The following is a 19,842-nucleotide window of genomic DNA, read 5'->3' on the forward strand; positions in this document are numbered from 1 at the left end:
CTTGTGGCACCTGCTTCTATTCTCATTCCCTGGTACACTTAGCAAAGCTGTAAATATGGTCAGCATCCAAAAGACCCAGCCAAAGCAGCAGCAGACAGCCTGGTGCAAAGGAGGTAAACCTAACTCAAAGCCCACCCAGCTGGTCACCAGTTGTTGTAGAACAGCAAGTTGCTACATTGATGTACTGCAGCCTACAGGGTACCAGTAAGAGCTCAGTTTCAAAGAGTAATTTCTGTTCTATTTGGGAAAGGGTCTCCATCACGACCTAAGACGCCTGTGCTTTTGAGTGAACACAGCAAGTTGATTCACTCCAGCTTTGGCTTTTGCACTCTCAGTTTTAGTAGCTCTCAAAAAACCCAATGTAATTATCAAATCAAGAAGTGAGTAGTGAAATAATGAAATAGAAATACAATTGAGAATAATTAAATTTGCCTGGGTCAGCCTCATATAGGTATTGTCTAACATTTTCAGAGACAATTTTATAATATTTTTCTTTTTATGTGATTTCATACTTCTAAGATGAATATCATAGAATTGTTAAGGAAAAGATCTCTAAGACCATGGAGTTCCACTATTAACCCAGCTAAACTACTAAACCATGTTTCTAAGCACCATGAAGTGCTAAACCACTAAACCATGTTTCTAAGCACCATATCCACCTGTTTTTTAAAAACATTTCCAGGTGTGGTGATTCTACCAAGCTCTTGGCAGCCTGTTCCAATGCCTGAACATCCTTTCCCCCCCTCCCCCCAATATCCAATCTAAACCTCCCTTAGAGCAACTTCAGCCCATTTCCTCTCAACCTGGCTCTTGCTGCCTGGAAGAAGAGACTGACATCCATCTGGCTACACTCCACTTTCAGGGTGTTGTCAAGGTCTCCCTTGAACCTCTTTTTCTCCAGATTATACACCCCCAGCTCCCTGAGCTCTCCTTATCAGACTTGTGCTCCAGACCCTTCTCCAAGTTCATCGCCCTCCTTTGGATAGACTCCAGCTCCTATATATAGTATGAATAGAGTTAGAAAGAACATGGGGATCTAGGAAAAACAAGGTGCCATTTAGTAGTTAAATATTTACTCTTTCAAATGAATCACATTGCACTTCAGTTGCTCCAGTCCCAGAAAACTGCAAAAAAATCAAATACTTGAAATGAAAAAAACAACAACAATAAACATCTTACCACATTAGTGAGGTAATTAACAAGAGAAGGGAAGGAAGGAAAGAGAAAAGATCTCAGATCAGCACTGGAATTCATGATTAGATGTAACCACTGTATTTCCTCAGTGAAAAAATGATAATTTAAGTAGATGTAAAAAGCTGATTCCTAATACTTTGTCACGGATTTATTTAATACGAGCTACCTAAAACTTGTCTATGTCTATTCTGTCTATGGGCAGCAGCTACAGGTTTCCAGAAACCTATTTACAGTCTGTGGATAGGGTTTTAACAAACAGGGTGAGCCAGCAGGGAAGTGAATTTGGATGGGACTCTTCTGCATGGGTTTGTGGCAGAAAACCAGAGTGGTACATGTTGTACTATCTGAATAACTCTTGATGAAACAAACCCTGATGAAGCTTAAATTTCCACCTTGTCAGGGATGCAGCGGCACTGCCAGCCCAACACCATCTGGGCATGATTCTCTGTGGGCACACTGGTAAATGCCTTCTGCTGGGCTGACTGGGCAGAAGAGCCAGCCTGGGATGCTCCAGCAGACTGACAGCACTGACAGATGGACAGCTTGACTTGGACACACCTTTGTGTATGTGTGAGCAAATGTGATGGGTTTGCAATGCTTGTGCTCAGCTTCAGCTTCCTCTTACACCTGGCTAATGGAACAACCCTCCTCATGGTGTTGCTTCTGTCCTTTTGTGCCTGCCTTGTCTATTTTGTTCTCTGCTGGAGCACTCAGATCTCTCCTCTGTATCTGGGTAATGCCACGATCTCGAGTTGAGAAGGGAGAAGAGGCAGATTCAGATGCTGCCCAGCTACAGATGAATGCCAGCTTATCATAAGTTGGTGGCTGTGCTCTTTCCTTCCCCTCCCACACCACTGCCTCTGACGTGGTGTTATCTGTTTGCCTCCTGCTCTTTTTTTGTGGAACATCGTAAATATAACAGCGAGCCAAAGCTCAGCTTTGAGCAAAGTTCCTCGCTGCATTATACATGAGTTTGGAAACAAGAGGAGTTTGTTCCGAATCCCACTTAGCCTCATGAACTTTCACAGGTGAATTTCAGGCCTATTTGGCTGGCTAAAACTGAAGTTTGAATTATTGAAACAACAGGGGGGCGCGTTGGAGCTCCTCTGCCAGGAAGGCTGAGGGAGACAGCATTTTATTTTCAGCCTTATTAGAACTTCTCTATAGAGAGGAAGTCGATCTTTTCAATTGCTCTTAATCTCCAGAGAAATCTCCCACTGATCCCTAAAATGCCGAACTTGCAATCTTGGAGCAGTTTTTAACCTGCAGTGCTGGAATGTTTCTAATGTTTCCAATACTGTTTAAATGCATCTCCCTTTGCCGATTTTCCTGCTGTGGCTGGATGCTGCCAGACCCTACCACGGCGTTAATTTGCACAAGGACAATACTTGTTGTCCACAGACGTCTGGGACAAGTGTAGCACAAGCTACGCTAAGTGCTAGACCCAGAGATGCCGGGTCCTGGGATAGGGATGCTGAAGCACAAGCCTGCAGCACAGATTCAGGTCTTTGGCTGTCACAAATAAGTGTTTCACCTAACTCTGCTGGGAGTGGGATTCAGCTCCAGGCTGCGCACATCTTCTTCGGACAAACGCCTTTGTTTTTATGCGGCTGTCTCTGGGTTTTGACAGACAGATTAAACCACATGTCCTACAGCAAGGTGTCATGTTTGTCTGCAAAATGCAGTCTGGGCAGGACCCCCTGAGTCCAGGCAGGCAAAGGGGCAGAGGGACAAAGAAATCGCACTCCTGAGGGAGGCTGGGAGCTGTGAGAAAACTTTCCGTGATGTGGACAGGATTTCTCTCCTGCCTGTGAGCCGAGGAGCGGAGCTGAGGCAGAGGCTCCTCTGGGATGAGATGTTCCGCCTGAGGGGATGGAAGTGGGGGAGGAAAGGAAAGGGGGGAGAATTGTCAGCAGCTAGATCAAAATGAGGTTTGCGAAGACAAAAGACAACATCCCCGTCCAGTAATCTGAAGGCATCGGCTGAGCCTTACCTGCTCCTTTAACGTGCCCTGTTTAAAGATGATGAGCGTGAGATTAACATCCTTTGTTTTCAGATTTTAGCTGCCTCCCTTCCTTAGCCTAGAGTGATTCTTTATCTCAATTGCCAGCTTTCCATGTCATTCAGTTCAACTTAATCGCAAGGATCCACAAATCAAGCGATTTCAGGCTGGGGGCTCTGCCTTACAAAGCCTTTGCACGTCAGCAAATAGGATTTTCGTGCACTTCCTCGTGGACTTAACAAAGACACTTGCTCTCAGTTTGCAGAATTTACGGAGAGCAGTTTGGGCATTTCACAGTGCTGTTTGCATGAGGAGCCTTTTGAAGTCAGCGATCTCGGGTGGCCTGTATGAGTGAAAAGGCATTAGTACTGCGTATACAATCGCATCGCGCTTGGAAAGCTCCTAATTGAATGACCAAGCAGTTAAACTAGATTCAGGCTCAAGATCTTCAGCTGATTTGAATAGGTGGAAATTTTTCACACTTAAAGAGTATGCGAAGAATTACACCAACCGAAAATTACACCCTAATATTGGGTTATTAAACTGAGTTATTGTGAAGCGTTCACCATGATTGCTGCATATATATCCTCAGACCTTCATGGGAAATAGCCAGCACACCTCAGTGGACATGGTTTATCAGGACGTTCAAATGTGGGAAAAAATCTGAGTCTGAGAACATCCTGAAGCTGGACCCAATTGCCCCTCAGTAATCATCCTACAGTAAGAGTAAGATATGCAAGATATGCAAATTAGTAAGATAAACAGAGCCGAGGACATATGGCACATGGCTGGCTGAGAATTTGTGGTTTTTGGGGTTTTGTTTTTGTGGGTTTTTTTTGTTTGTTTGTTTGTTTTTTTTTTGGTTTTTTTTTTTTTTTTTGGTCCATTACTGCATTCAATGGAGAGTAGAATTTTGTGTCAAAATTTAAACAGTGTGATTTTGGATCAAGGAACAATTAAAAACCTTAACTGAAAATATTGCCCTTTTTTGCCAGGAGCAAATATTTGATCCTGTATCAAATCCCAACAGTTGATGACTTCTTGTTTCAAAGTAATATTAAATGAAATTTCACCTGAATTCTAGGAGAGCACAAATTGGTTAAATAACCACCACATTAACCACAAATGTATATTTTATGCAAAAAGTACATTTTGGGTTGACCTGAAATGAAAATAAATAAATTTTTAAAAAAATTAAAAAGAGAAAAACTCACTCTAGATAACATTCTCAAATGTTCAGGGGATTCATATCAATTTAGCTGAAATAAGGAGAGATATGTAAACCACAAAGACTTTCAGTCTTTCTGATCCAGTATTATTACATATCCAGCTGAGATCAGTGCCTCAAAGATAAGTGTAAAATCCCCTGAAATGCCCCATTAAAAGATATACATTTGACAATGATTATTATATGGCTGTCTGAGGTTCCACCTCTTCTTGTTAGGGAACTCAGCTCATCCTTGTTAGGAAGGGTGGCTCTGTCTCAGGTGATGTTCCTCATCTGGGCACCTGGGATCTCCTGAATTTGTGCAGAATTGCATTGATGGAAAGAGAAGAGGCAGAGAAGGTTCCTTGTCCCCAAAAGCTGTAGGTTGCTTTGCTGTCTATACAGTGGATGGCCTGTTCTTTCAGGATTAATCACTCTGGCCTCAAAACTCAGCTCCTTCTGCTGCAGTTGTGGCAATATTCTGCCACACCATAACCAAGTGTTTAGGGAAGGATGCAAGACAGGATTTTGTAGCCAGTTGCTGTGGTTGTGTGAGGCTGAATGGGTGTGTAGATAGGCATAACGGACCTTTCAAATTGGAATTTGGCTCTGGAAAATGCGTAAACTATTGCTGCTTTCCCAGAAGTGCCATGTTATCTGTAACAGCCACAAGCTTATGGTTATAGGTTGTAGGCTGTGCCAAGGAATCAGGCACTGAGCTGTTTCACTGAAACAATGAAAACTGCTTTCTACAACGTTGGAAGGTTCATTGCTTGTGATCATCTGAGATCAAAGGCAGAAATGTTGCATTTGTTGTTGCTTTGTCATGTCTTGGAGAGTAATGTCATTTGATTCAGACAGTCTGATTTGTCTGTCTCTGCTGACATGTTAATAGCTCATCAGACCCAGTGCTACACTCCAGAGGAACCAAGGGGTGATACAGGGAACTTCTGTCAGCATGAGAAAGGCCAGCATGTCTCACTATTCCAATCCCAGCACCTCTTTTATGACTACTGTATTGGGACTGGCAGAAGACATATACATCTGTTTATGTGGATCTGTGGGATCAAAATCTCTCAGCTCCATTCAGAGTTTTAAAAACCAAACTGGTCCCAGATACATAAAGAAGAAGAAATTTGTTGTGAGAGCTATAAGGCTTCCAGGACTCATTTCTGCAGGACCTATACAAACATGAGGAATGCAATCTCAGCCCAAGGTGACTAACCCTCCAAAACAGAAGAAAGGAAAAAAGGTGGGAATAGAGATGCCTTGCCATGGCCTCATTTCTGAATGCACATCCCATGTTCCCAGGGAGAAGGATGTCAATCCTTTTTTTTTCACTTTTTCCCTTGCTGAGCAATAATTTCCCTCCTAGTGCAATAAATGTGGATGCAATCACCTTTCATAACCAATCAAGTCTGCAGGCTCTGTTTCATGGCTGCTGAAGGAAAAACAGTGGCATTGCTCTGCCTTGCCCTCCCCACAGAGACAGCTGAAGCCTCAGTGGTACCATCACACCATCAGGCTTGTCAGCATAAACCTTCATCCCTCAGAGGTTTCTGCTCACTCTCTGTCTGAAGTGAACTGACAGAAACTCATGTTTTCCGGTTCAGAATAGGTTTGACACACAATCTGAGTGTATTTGGGGTGAACTGTCCCAAAACCTCTTGCTCTAAGGACAGGGGTACATGGACACTACAGGACAAGCTGCTGGCAGCTTTATTAAAGCTGTTGCCACAAGACAGACGTCCCACCCTCAGAGCCACAGAGGAGCCACTCGTGCGACTTGCGGCATGTCTGCTTTTCCATATCAGCTTTCAGGAAAGGCAGAATTAAGCATTACACAAGGTGCAAACATGCACTGTGTTCAAGTGTAGCTGCACACACACACAAAATTCACCTTGCTGAGGTTGGCAGCAAAGAGCATTTACTGGAGAGTGTGAATACTTCCTGGTGAGAAGCCTGTTTTGTCTTTGAGAAAAGTTGCTTTGCTTTTGCAAACAGGGGCTATTCTTTTAAGCTGTTTTTTGGATTTTATTTTTTTGGGGGGTGGGGTGTTTTATTTGGTTGTTGTTTTTTTTTTTCCCCTGAGGTGTCAAATATAAAAATGAGATGAAATGTCAATCAAGGCCCAGGGGGCTGGGGAGAGGGAGACACACAGAGACAGAGAGCTTGAAAAATGCTTCCAATGCAGGCAGCTTGTTTAAGCACAGAGCGTGTTGCAGCCAGCTGGATCTTTGGAGAAAAAGATGAATTTCTACTCATTTAAGCACGAATAAGGTGAGATGAAGGGAGGGGGGAAATCCATGAAGGTGAAAAGCCCTTTTTTTCCCTTTCCCTAGTTGTGATGGATGATTTAAGCCTAAAGTACTGAGCCTCCCAGTGAAGAAAATATCTACAGTGATTTTGATAAATAAATGCTTAGACCTTGCATTTGCCACCTTGATGATGGAAAAAAAGAAGTTTAGGCTTCATAGTGGGGATTTTTTTGCACAATACCCATCAGGCTGGGACAATCCTCCTGCCACTCCTGCATTAAGAAAAGGAACCTAACTCTTGGGCATTATTTCCCACAGTTTGTTTGGGTTTTTTTTAGCTATGCAGGGAAAACTGGAACACTCACAGAGGCTGGTGTGAGGATAACAACAGGCAAACTGAGGATGGCTGGATGAGAAGCCAAGAGCTTGGAAGAGGAAGGAAATGGGCCACTCTGTCCTTCAAACCTTCAGTGCTGGCTTCTCTCTTTCCCCATATTTTTAGCACTATGCTGTGTCCTGGGTGGCATGCAGGCTGCCTGCATGGAGGTGCTGCCCACTACTTTTGCAGCAGGAATAAACTCCCAGACCTCATAGTGGAGACAGATGCACTTATTCTTTACATGGATAAAGCTTGAGTTCCTCATGGCTGTGTTCACAAACGATGTGCTGAGGCAGTCCCTTACTTTTCTTTCCTTCAGACTGTAGCTCCTTACTCAGAGGAGCTGTTTTACTACCTCTTGCAAAATGAGGTGCTTCTATGGTGAGGCATCATGGGATGCACAAACAGGCATTATAGTTCTTTATGTTTTTGCAGGAAAATAAAGAAAAGTATTCAATACCATTGCACATACAATTGGCAAAACACAATAGCCCAAGCTGGAGTATAAGCTCATAAAGAATATGAAAAAAGGAGTCTTTAAAGCACTACCCAGGAGTTCTGTTTTACAACCCAGAAATGTTCAGGAGTAGGGTGCTAGGGAAGTGCTGTACAGTCATTGACCAACTCTGATTCCTACAGCAGCAATATTTCTCCCCCTGGAGCACTCCTTGTTCTGCCTTGGCCGGATTTAACACCGCTCTGCTGATGAGATGCAAACAGATCAGAAGTGTCAGGCTATGTCTTGGAGAAACTAGACTCTGGCACTTCTGTTGGGCCCTGAATTAGAAACAAACATTGCTGTATTTCCAACCCAACCATAATTTAAAAAAAAAATATATAAATATATGCTGAAAAAAAAAAAATTCCTTAGCTTTTGGCATACATCTGCTTGTAACACTTGTCCCCTAACTCCAGCTTCCAAAGCCAGGGAGATAGTACCCCATCAGCACACGGGAAAGGGCACATGAGGACAAAGTGCTCAAGTGGAGCATATAGCCAGTTCTTTCATTCACTGCTCCTGATGAGGACAGCCGTGTTCCTACAAAAGGCAGCTGTAATTCCTCTCCCTCATTCCTGCCCAGCAATGAGGGGTTTGAGCCTGCTCAGCGTGAGTGTGGAGATACAGAGAACCTGATAAAAAAGACAGAGCTAAATGGAGAACACAAACATACCTCAGAGCTGCACTAATGAGAACATAACTAATATGTTGTATATTCCCAGCAACACGAAGGAAACCTAAGGGAAGCACAGGCATTCAGAAGTATTATTTCATTATCTGTATGCTAGTTTTATTTGCACAAAGGTATACCTTTCTGTGTATTTAATTTCCTTTACTGGTTTCTTATACCCCCCTAAATGATCTAAATTTTGTATCTGAGCCTGAACTACTTGGTTGTCAGTGCAAAGCTACATCTGTGCAAGGTACAGTGGGAGGGGTGAGCTTTGGTTCAGTTAAGGTGTTGACAGACTCCTGAAAGCCTGCAAGACTCTTTTTATTCCCTCTGAAGTTTGCTTGGTTCAGTTAGTGTCCACAGAGCTTCTGAGAGGCTCCAAACACACCCAAGCTGCAGGATGAAAGGAGGACTATAAGGAGGGCTATAAACAAGATATCTATGGGCTTTTTTTCCTCTGCAGGAAACTGTGGCAGAGGTGGCAGCAGACAAGAATGCAGATGTCCATATAATTTGCTCCCCAGTATATTGGGGGAATGACAGGTCAGCACTTGGGCTTGCATGATTTGCATTTCTGAGGTGAGAAGGGTGACAATCTGAGATGACATGACAGCAGGAAATGTTTGTAGCTCTATTGGCCCTTAAGAAACCAGGGGCAGGACAGACAAAATGACGTTTCTTATTTGGCCAACAGACAGGGCCTTTTGGGGGGGATCTTTTCAGAAGAGGATGCCCATCCTAACACCTGAAAAAAGAGGTGGGGGAAGTTTTTTATTGGACCTGTCACAGGGTTTCCTTTTCTGTAAGAGTGAGGATAGCCAGAGGAAGACAAGAAACTGAATTTAATTTTGTTCTTCCACCCACGGTGTCACATCCCTGCTACTTCATTGTGCTGATGTGGATAAAGTACAGCCTGCCCTTCTTTCCAATTTGGTGCAGGACCTGGGTGTGACAGGAAGTGCCAAAAAGCAGCTGTCCTGGGGACTTGCTAGAATGACCTGTGAAAGATCACCCTTTTGAGGCTTTTATTTATTTTATTTTCCCATCTTCACCTCAGTGAAGCTGATTTGCACACTGGGGTGTACTAACTATATCAGTGGTTTCTGCAGTAGCAATTAATTTGTGTTAAAAAAAAAAGAGGTTTTAGTGAGAGATGAGTGAAAGCAGGAGGGAGAGGTGTGAGACATTTGAGACAGATAGGGGACAGGTGTCTTTTGCCACTGCTCTTGCCTGTTGCCCCTTGCAGGGCTTATTGATGCCTGACACTGCTCTGCAAACAGCCGAGTGCCGCTCATCAGCCTTCCTGGGCTTTGCATTCCCTCCTCAGAGGACAACTGCCCTTAAACAAAGGGTCTTAAACTGGCTGAGGGACAGGGAAATACTGACACTCTTTTTTCAGTCTGTGATCTAAAAGCAAGACAAGCTGACCATTTCAAGAACTTCCACAAGAATATTTCTGCAATGTGTACTTGGAAGACAAGCTTTTGAGAGAGCAAAAAATTAATCAAATGGTGAAAGTTTCCCTACCAACTCGAGCCAAGGTGGAAGATATTGTCCAAATTGAATCACATAAATCCACCTCAGGCCTTTTGGCAGGTCTGCTAGGCAGGTGGCTTGTTGGACAGGAGAAAAAAAGTAACACAAAAAGCCCTTACTATGCAGGCTGTAAAGGCTTACCTGTCTTGTTTCCAGCATCATGTTTAAGGGATTCCTCTTCTGCCCAGTGAAGCATCTCCATTGACTTATAGCAGCTGGAGAGCAGACCCCTGGACAGATATGTGGCTTTCCCTTGCTGGAAAAGCTGACGTATTACATCCCACAGGAAATTGCTTCTGAATACCTTATAAAGCAAAACTAGAGTGTACATAGGAGCATGGCTTGAAGTCTTAACTCAAGTAAAAGCCCATGGCAGAGAGGAAAGATTTAGCTGAATAAGAATAAGGAATCTGTGCTTTGGGGGTTGATGAGACATTTGGTTTGTGCTGTGGGGAATGCTGGAGTGGAAAGGATTAGGCAAATATAGGATATCATAATCATTATTTGAAAAAATCTGTATCTAGAAACCCCAGCTCTGCCATTAACTTAGACATAAGCTCAGCTGAGTTTCACAAACCTTATCAGAGATTGGGAAGACATGGTCTTTCTTAAGCAGTGCTCAGCACATTTATTTAGTTATTTTAAAAGACACTATAAATGCATCCAGTTTACCAAGTTCCCAAATAATTCAAAACATCTATTAAAGAAAATAACATTAATGACAGAAGGAAAGGAAGCCAAAGTAAACAGCCCTATTGAGGCAGGGTTTGCCTATTAATCTCCCTTATGGAAAGCAAGTCTGCACCTGAAGGACTGCAGTGCTGGGCAGTGGGGTGCAACTAATTAGTGCAAAGCTCTGTCAGAGAGAAGTGCTTCTCTTTTGGGTCCACAAAAGCCCAAATCAGTGGGGAAGGGAAGAAAAAATCTTTTAGGCCACTTTGGATTTAGATGACTGAGAAGTCTCACTTTGTGCTGAAAAGAAAGGCTGCGAGGTGAAATCACTGTCTGCATCATGAAGCACTGGGCAATGTTGCAGTTTTCACTGTGGTTTCTTGTGGGATTTTCACTATATGATTTTCAGAGTAGGAAAAACAAAAATATCTTGCCAAAGCTGATCTCCAGTGGGACAGAGAGTGGCTGCAGCAGAGGTCGTGTCTTGCAAGCCGGGCAGAAGGGTTGTTTGTAGGTGGAAACCATGCACTGGTCTCACCATGGAAAGCTGTATCTGACCTCTGCTCCCAGCTTTTACATTGCCCCAAAGTCACTTGTCTCCATCACCTTTACTCATAAATACTTAGAACTGTCCAGCTCCTGTCAGGGAATTATCGAAAATGAGGTGATGAAATGAATCCCACAGATTCCCTCTGAAATAAATTTGTTGTCCAGGTATTACAGGTAAGCAGTCACAGACAAACCTGTCAATTTGACCAAATACATCCTTTCTAAGGCTTCCTGCACTACCCATATGCTATTTGAATTTCATTTCCCATGACAGGACCATGTGCTGCTAAGGTGTAAATCTGGAACACCACTGCTGATTTCAGGATAGCTGGGCTGGATCTACACCAGCCCAAACAAATCCTGCAAGGAAGAATGCAACTTTCATAGGCACATTTATAGTCTCTAAAAGGGTATTTTCCATCACATTGTCCAGTTTATTAGACAAATATGATAATCAAGGATACAAGGATCTCCCAGGTTCTCAGGCTGCCTGATTGCAGGGGAGTTCAGGGTGCAGGAAATCTGATGGAAAATGGTGTAGACGAGACACTCTCTTACTGCTCATCAAATATGTTGGTGGAGGCTGGGTGTTCTCAGCCTGGCTATTCCCCACAACAGGAAGTGAAATTTGGAGCCTGTTTTTTTTCTGCTTTGGAGAATTAAATGGCACCTGTGGACACATGCACATGTTTATACTTGTTTTCTCTGTACACACACAAACACCCCCAGTGTTTAGTTTGGCAGAGCCCAAAGGTGTGTCTTTATTTCTGCATGTCTTTTTTCTTCCACAATGGTGTTTTTTCTGTGCATATCCAATAGATATATTTTGGTCCTTTCCAGCTGGAATTAAACTTAGAGTCCAAAAGAAATAAAATGAAGAGAGATGGGAAGAGTAAGTGAAAGAAATATGAAGAGCTGGGTGCCAGAGGCTGACATCCAGATATTGTTTTTCACTCTCATTTTCTAAGAAAATCAGAGTGAACTAGTGCTGGGCATCAGATTCCCCTGGCATGGAAAGGATGGCTGTTTGGGAGCAATGTCTAGGAAAGCCATGAAGATCTACACAGTCCATATAATTTTCAGGGAAAGGGATGAATTTAGAGTAAACAGGACTTTCTTCTCATTCCCCCTATGCTATCAAAGACTGTGATTTTTCAGACATACTCAGTATTGGTCACAATCAAACAGCATGGCCCTTTCCTGTGACATTACATGTGCTTTCCAGCAGTTATGGCAATATTTGGGATCTGGGAGGCTTCGAATTAGATCTGGCTTTGACACAATCTTCTGTGGCCTGGGGCACACACCTTTTTAGTTTTTTGTGACCAGTTTTGCTTACTGTTCCTTGGAAATCAACAGGATTTACTCTAGCCCTGAAGTAAAGCAAGTGCATGTAGGCTTGACTAGGCCAGGCAAGATTTTCTGAGCCTAAAGCTGAGCTGGAAGCAGATGGAATTGTAGTAGGTTCCATTTGGGTATTTTCAGATGGAAGTTGTGTAGAAGCAGGTGCACAAAAGCACCGCATTAACATCTCACAAATTTTTTACCCATCTTGGTACCACTAAACAGGCCAAGACTGCAAAATTTTTTCCTAAAATGAAGCTTGGGCCCCATGGGTGGTGATCTTCACAGATACATAAAATCTGTATGGAAGTTTCTATTTAATGTAAAGTCAGGTAGAGTGGTGTGCTTCATCACTCTTCCTTAGCTACTCATAAAATGAATACTCCTAAATTGGAGGGAAAATATTTCTGTCTATATTAACCTCTATCCCAGAAAGAGGAAACAAGGAAGAGAACAGAAGGCCATTGCCATTTTTGAAGAGGCAAACACAAAGAGGAAGTGGGCTGGTGATTAAAAGAGGGCTGTCTCAGAGATGACAGCCAAGCAGGACTTGCAGCATTGATGGGGACGACTCCTGGAGGCCAAACTAGGGCTGCTTGGTAGACATGGACTAAGAGTGCCCTCACAGACATCATTAACCACTGAAGATGTCATTGCTTGGGAACCAAGCTCTGCTTCACCATACTGCATTCCAACTCCATAAACTTTGCTTTTTATCAAGTCTAAAAAAGCTCCAGAACAGTCAGATTAGCAGACAAATAAAACCTTCTGATTTACTTGATCTTGTAGGTCACCTTTTACAGCGGGCCAATTCATGTAGGGACTTTCATTCATACACATCTGTGCACATATGTGTAAACACATAAACCTACACAAAATGCAATGATGTTTGTGCATGTTACATATTTTTATATGTACATGTGAACACACACAAACATATCTGTCTACCTATCTAATCTATCTGAAACACTTCTATTGCAAGCACAATTTTCTTCCTTACCCCTGGTGCAAGTCCTTTTTTTAACCTCCTCTGAAAACACCTCCAGTGCCTCATTCTGGTGCCTAATTGGCCTTATCATTAAGATTTTTTTTTTTTTTTAAACTAATGTCTAAACTAAATGTTTCCTTTTTAGAATTCAAGTCATTGCTCCTTGTTATGCCTGTTTCGGTGATGTCTACATAATATGGATTGATATGCTAGTCAGGGACAGTTCCAGAAGAAGCAAATAGCATCCATTAAGGAATGGCAATAGAGGAATGAGTCATATAAAATATCCATCTATCTGTATATACATTTCTCTCTGTGCAGATGGACACACAAACCATTTCAAATACACACACACACAAATCAGACTGCTGCATTTCAAGGACTTAGACCCGTAACAGCATATTATCTCAGTCCCTGGACATCCTTAACCCATGTTCTTATTTCCTTGTAGAAGCCCAGGAAGTTGTGGCTGACAGAAAAACACCTTGTCTTCTGCTAACTAGGACACTCATGATCATCCTGCAACCTTGTGAGCCCTGCTTTTAAATAGTGAAAGGTGAGATAAATCCCACCCAACAACTATAAAGCTGTATATAAAGCTGTAGGTCTGAAACTAGTCATTGTTTTAAGCATCTATGTTTGTGAGATGTAGTGGAAGAGGCCTCCAGGCCCTGATTAAGTTCATTATTTGTTGCTCTAATGCAAAGCAGTATCATTAATAGTGTTAATAATAAGCAGTCCAGAATGCAAATCCTGAGCACATAGGATATCAAAGCCTTTGCAACATCAGTGGTTGAATGTTTATAATGTACTTTTTGATCTTAAAATTGTAATCTGTAAGTGAAGTGACCATTATTATTATTATTATTATTATTACTATTTATTATTATTATTATTATTATTATTATTATTATTATTATTATTAATAATAATAATAATAATAATAATAATAATAATAATAATAATAATAATAATAATAATAATAATAATAATAATAATAATGCTTCTACTCTACAAGCCATGTGTTTTTCCCTCACTTCCTTCATTATTTGCACATTAAGTGCTGGGCTGGTAGTGGCACCTGACTTTCCTCAGACTGGATATAACTGTGTTAGAGTTGAGATTGAGCAAGAAGGAATACTTTTAGATGGATCATGTAGGAACTGAGATGAAAGTTCACTTTCCATTGTAGGTGTTTGGGGTGAAAAATGGGAAGGACAGAAGTAGGCTAGTGCTGCTAACAGTAATTTTTCTTGTTGGTGCTCAGAAATGTTCAAGTATAATAATTAGACAGAAGTAGTTACTGTTTTAATGAACAATTTGCTGCACAGTGATGCCTAAACTAGAACTCTTTGATTATCACAGTAGATTCTTCCCTCCTTCTGTTCCCAAAACCCATTAGAATAGCTTCCCTCACCTAACTTTCAGCACAGCTTGTTGTTACTGGAAATTAGCTACTTTGTCCAATCCAATTTAAAATTAGGCAACATAATCAGAAGAGCCTCTGCCACTTCACTGGAAGGACCATACTTCCACCATCAAAAAAAAATCTTATAGTTGTCACACTCTCTGAGGTTTTCTTCATTTTCAGCCTTCTCCTAATTGCAATTTATTTGATGCTCACAAGAGTGCCATATATTTAATTTCCCCCCTCCCATTGATATAAAGTTGTCATGACTTCTCTGCTTGAAGTGATAAGTACTTTTCCTTGAAAACTTTTGCTATGCCTCTCTCTATCTTGTGTGTTCAGTTACACTCCTTTTATTTTGGCCCTCAGAAGAGGAGAATCTACACAGTGAGCAATATCACAGCTGCACATTTGTTCTGCATATGCCACGTATTTACCACAGAGATGCTAAAATCTGGGGGCAGCCTTTTCAAAATATTCTCACTCCTGTGTTGTTCCCTGCTTACGTGTTTATGGAATGATAGAAGAAAAACTGACCCCAAAATCTGTACCAAATGAAAGTGAAATGGAAATACAAGCAGTACCTTTTCCTTCTAATAGGCTCTTACAGGAGTGGATACAAGGTGCTCCATCTCCTTCTTGCATCTGACATAAGAGGGATACAAAATGAACGTTCAGCAAATTTCCTTTCTGAAGATTACCTCCTACAAATCGGAATATGAGATCTTAACTTTGCTGCTGTGAATTAATAAAAAAGCTCTGTAAGAGCAAATCATATGTGCTATAGCCCTCCAGTTACCACAGCTGTACTGTGAAAAAAAAACCAAAAACCAAAAAACCCCACAAAAAACAACAAAAAAGTCCCAAAACTCCACAAGTGAAAAGTGTCACAGAAGGACAGAACCCCAGTGTGATCCTATCTCAGTTTAGGCTAGAGAGATACACACATCACCACGACAATGAGGATCTATATCGTGTCTGGAAAAGCATGCAGGGCTGAGATACCGAAAATCAACATTGCTTTCATAAGACTTTCTCCCCACCTTGGTCAGACTACTATTAAATATTGCATTTGAATGTTATTGGTTATATTATGTGGTTTCTTTTGTTTCTTTGTATCTGGATGGAGACTCAGTTATCTAATATTGGAAAAAGGGGAAAGAAAAATAACCTGTTTCTACAGTAGATCATATCGACATATTGGGATTTCATCTTGCATAGCTGAATCATTTGTATCTGACAGGTACAACTACATTGAAGACATTAGACTTCACAGATAAATTAATTCTAAGAAATGTTTATAAATCTAGAAACCTGCACCCATTGACTTCTGCTCCAAGCTGAGGCCGAGCAACCACATTTTCAGAAAATGGCTTTCCTGTTTCTGTGACAGAAGAGTTTTTGGTAGAAGTCATTCATTTTTTATTGCTTGAAAAAGACAGTGCCAGGGTGAAAAATTTCACAGTAATGTTCATGATGTTAATGAACATAAATCACGGGTTGATTTCACAGCAGCAGTGGCTCTGGGAAGGCTTTCATTAGCTAAAGGGGTGTGTGGTGGTGTGGGTATCAGTTGGTTCACAGGACAAAGAAGCAAGAATCAACTTTCTCCCTTACTGGTGTGCTGAAAGGCAGGTGCCTCTGGCCTTGTGGATGTGTGAGGAAAGAGTGTTGGAGGTAACAAGATGCCAAATAAGGACTGTCAGTCATGGGCAGATACCTAAAAGGTGTGTCACTGAGCCATTTATTAATTGAAGGAATAAAGATTCCCCATGGTTTAAAACTATGGTATACATTAAGTAACAATGGAAATCTAATTCTTAAAATCATGTCTTTGTCAGTTTGAGGATCAAATGTTAACCACTTCTTAAAAGGAATGATAAATATGAGAAAAGGGAAGGAGTGGGAAATAGAGACAGTGAATCATACTATACATATATAATATATTCTATATAGCCATAATATATACTACATAATTTGTATTTTTAAAAAATAACATAAAATTGTTTTCCTGGTAGGCTGGAGCTGCAGTAGGATGCTTCTGATGCTTTTATTTCCGTCTGAGTTATGCCTACTACATTAGTCCATGTATGCACACACACATATATCCTTTACAACCATCATTGAGTGAATAATCACTTCTGTTCTACATCTACAAAATTTTCATGGCCTGAAAACAGTCAAAGCAAAGTTTTTGTCTAATTAAAACCTGTGGCTGAGAGAATCAAGCTGAGTATGAAGAAAGAGAATGAAAGAATAGCTAAGTACTTTTTATGGTCTACTAGCTAAACTACAAAGAGCCTCCAGCACTCTGGCAAAACCAATGCACAAATCGGCTCTTTTCTTATTTAATTTGCTGGTGAATATGGGGGTGCTACTGTGGTCACTGGCAGCTCTCCCAGAAATGAATTCTCTGAATGAGTCCTGTAGATGCAAAGAACTACCTAAGTATGCCTGTATTTTAGAACACAAAGATAATGTGTACCTCTACCTGACAGACAAATGCTTGAGAAGTTCCCCTTTTTTTTTTCCTGTGCAAACTGTTTACATAACTGGATAGAATTGTGTAAAGGAAAGGGATTGTTTCCCAGCAAGAGAAGCAGAACATTTGTAATTTCTTCCTATCCCTGTTCCCATGCTCTCCTGTCAGCACAGAAGGTCTTACTGTCAGCTGATATTCTCCACAAATTAAAGGAGATCTCAGAATCCTGCTAGGAGGCTTTCATGAAGTATAGAGTAGGGGGAAGGAGGGACACAAGGTGAAAAATAGGTTTTAAAAAAATATTTATCTTACAAGTTGTAAGAAAAAAGAGTCAGAAGAGAGTGCAATGAGTAGTATTCAGGAAATGTGGCTGCAAGTGCCTCAGGTGCCTCTGGAGTAGGTGGGTTTTACTGAGTGCCAAGTTCCCTCTCTGGCTAGACAGTCACCTACAGGAAGCTCTTGGCTTCGACAGCATTTCTGCTGGGCAGACAGAAATCAGCAATGCTGAGAGGATGGTCCCACAGACTGGTAATGAAATGTCTTGCTAATGAGAGATGAGTTGGGCTGGGTACAAAGATCATTGCAAGGTGCTGCTGTATATGAGGACATCTGTCAAGTGCAGCTGACCTGACAGAAATGAGCCATTTTAATTGGATGTGACTCAAACTTCCTCTGTCTCTACTTGATATTTGTATGCTTTATGGAATAAGTGCTTCTTGTTACCTTCGTTAGCATGTGTCATTGAATATATAATGTCCTGTCACTTTTACTAGTATGTTCTATTGACTATATTGCTCCTGCAAAGCTCATGTTGAGTTAATGTACCCGATTTATTTATACAATTCATTTTGCTTTATTTCCAGAGACATGCTGTGACCATACTGTGATGCAGATCCTGTGAGAGTGACTGTAATAAATAAACCCAGTGAACAATTATCTCCCAAACACAGCTTCACTGACACAAATCAGTGGAGTATAGTTCTTCACTTATGTTTAAGAGCTGGTGGTCGCATACCAAATGTGGAGTGTAACCAACGGGGAGTACAAGCAATGCATTTGTGATCAGAAATGGAGGAGCAGGAGCAAAAAACCTACGAAACAGCTTCATAGTAATAATTTGGAGGGCAAAAAAAGTTTTGTGGTGTGACTGCACTGATAAAAGTAATCTTTTTGATTGTCTGTATTTTTCCCCAAGTTTTCTGGTAGATAGCTAGATAGCTAAATAGATAGAGTGGGCTTTTTTTAAAACGAGTTTTTTGTCTTTTGATGCTGGCACTTGGAATTAAAATGCATTTTGTCCTTCGGCAAGGGAACTTTATTGTCTTTTTTCCTTCTGTCTCCAAATCTTTTCTTTTTGACTGGAAAGCATTTACTTCTCTGTACATTTTCATTTGACTCCTCGTGCGGCAAAACGTCTCTATATACCAGCTGAGAAGGCATTACTCTATTATTGATGAAAAGTAGTATGTTCCCTGGAAACTGGAAGAAAGTTCCAAGGGTAGAATGCCGCAGAAACAAAGGGATCCCACCATCACTGACTTGCCCTCTCTACAGTGTTATGTAACTCTGTGACTGTTTAAATCTAGATGCTTCAGACCTGGAACAATAATGAAATGGATCCCAACTAACAGCAGGTTTTATAGTGCAGGTGTGGATGTTTGAGACATTGTCCAAGTGGTGGCCAGATGCCCTGACAGGAACTGAGATCTCATCAATGCAGTCCGTATTATTCAGGATAAAATTCTTGTGACTGAATGATGGGGAGTTACTTTGAGCTGAAATAAACCTTGATCAAACTCCACTGACCATATTGCCTAACTCCCTGTTGACTACAGAGGCAGCCAAGAGAGATTTACTCTGGTACAGCTGTACACCCTGCAGATACACATACTCAGTCAAAGGAATCACTGCCTTGATTTTGAAATAAGAAAAATAGAAGAAGGTTGAAGCTCAGCACTGTGCAGGTGGTTGTTGTTATTATTACTATTATGATGATGATGATGTTGATGATGGTGATGTAACAATAAAAATAGTAATAAATAACCAGCATATTGGAGAGTTTTCCTTATTCCATGACTTAGCAGTTGTGTTATCTGGGTTGATGTTTGTAGTTCCTCAAGGCTTCATGGTGACAACACGGCATCAATGAGAAGACAGCAGTTTTGATTGCAAGATTGCTCCAAAGCCCTGAAAAGCTAACAAATGTCTTATCCACTGTCATTCCTGTCACTTTGAGCTTTGAGCTCTGAGGTATTTAACTCACACTGTCCTGCTCTGCCTTTGAGGGAGATCTGCTGGGAGAATGAAAATATCTTCACATGGGCAGTGTCTGCCACCCATGTGAGCCCCATGCCACTCCTTCAAAAGGGATGGATTTCTCTCTCCAGGTCTGGCTCTGTTCATTATGTCACAGCAGAGAGAAACCAGAAAAGAAGGATTAATTCATGTGAGCAGGACTGCCATAGAAGGAGTTTCTTCATGCTGGCACTTCTTTGGGAAATGGGAGATGAACTCAGCCACTGAGAGCTGAGAATTCTCCCTCCACCCTCTGACTTCACACACCCAGTGAGTGGCTCAGAGCTCAGCCTGTCCATCAGCATCACAGTATTCAGGACTGTGGTGCTACAGGCCATGGAACACCCTCACAACCA

General features: G+C 41.5%; 1 protein-coding gene and 1 long non-coding RNA gene across 33 annotated transcripts in view; one reads left to right on the forward strand and one right to left on the reverse strand.

Annotated features, from left to right (window-relative positions):
- Positions 1 to 19,842, reverse strand: part of CELF4 (CUGBP Elav-like family member 4) — a 670,877-nt gene that overhangs the window by 128,736 nt on the left and 522,299 nt on the right. The window lies entirely within an intron of this gene.
- On the forward strand, positions 6,554 to 19,069 carry LOC131593003 (uncharacterized). The gene is made up of 3 exons (XR_009280742.1): positions 6,554 to 6,683; positions 13,753 to 13,857; positions 18,055 to 19,069. It is a non-coding gene; the product is annotated as an uncharacterized LOC131593003 (long non-coding RNA).

Source organism: Poecile atricapillus, chromosome Z, assembly GCF_030490865.1.
Source record: "Poecile atricapillus isolate bPoeAtr1 chromosome Z, bPoeAtr1.hap1, whole genome shotgun sequence".
Classification (NCBI taxonomy): Eukaryota; Metazoa; Chordata; class Aves; order Passeriformes; family Paridae; genus Poecile; species Poecile atricapillus.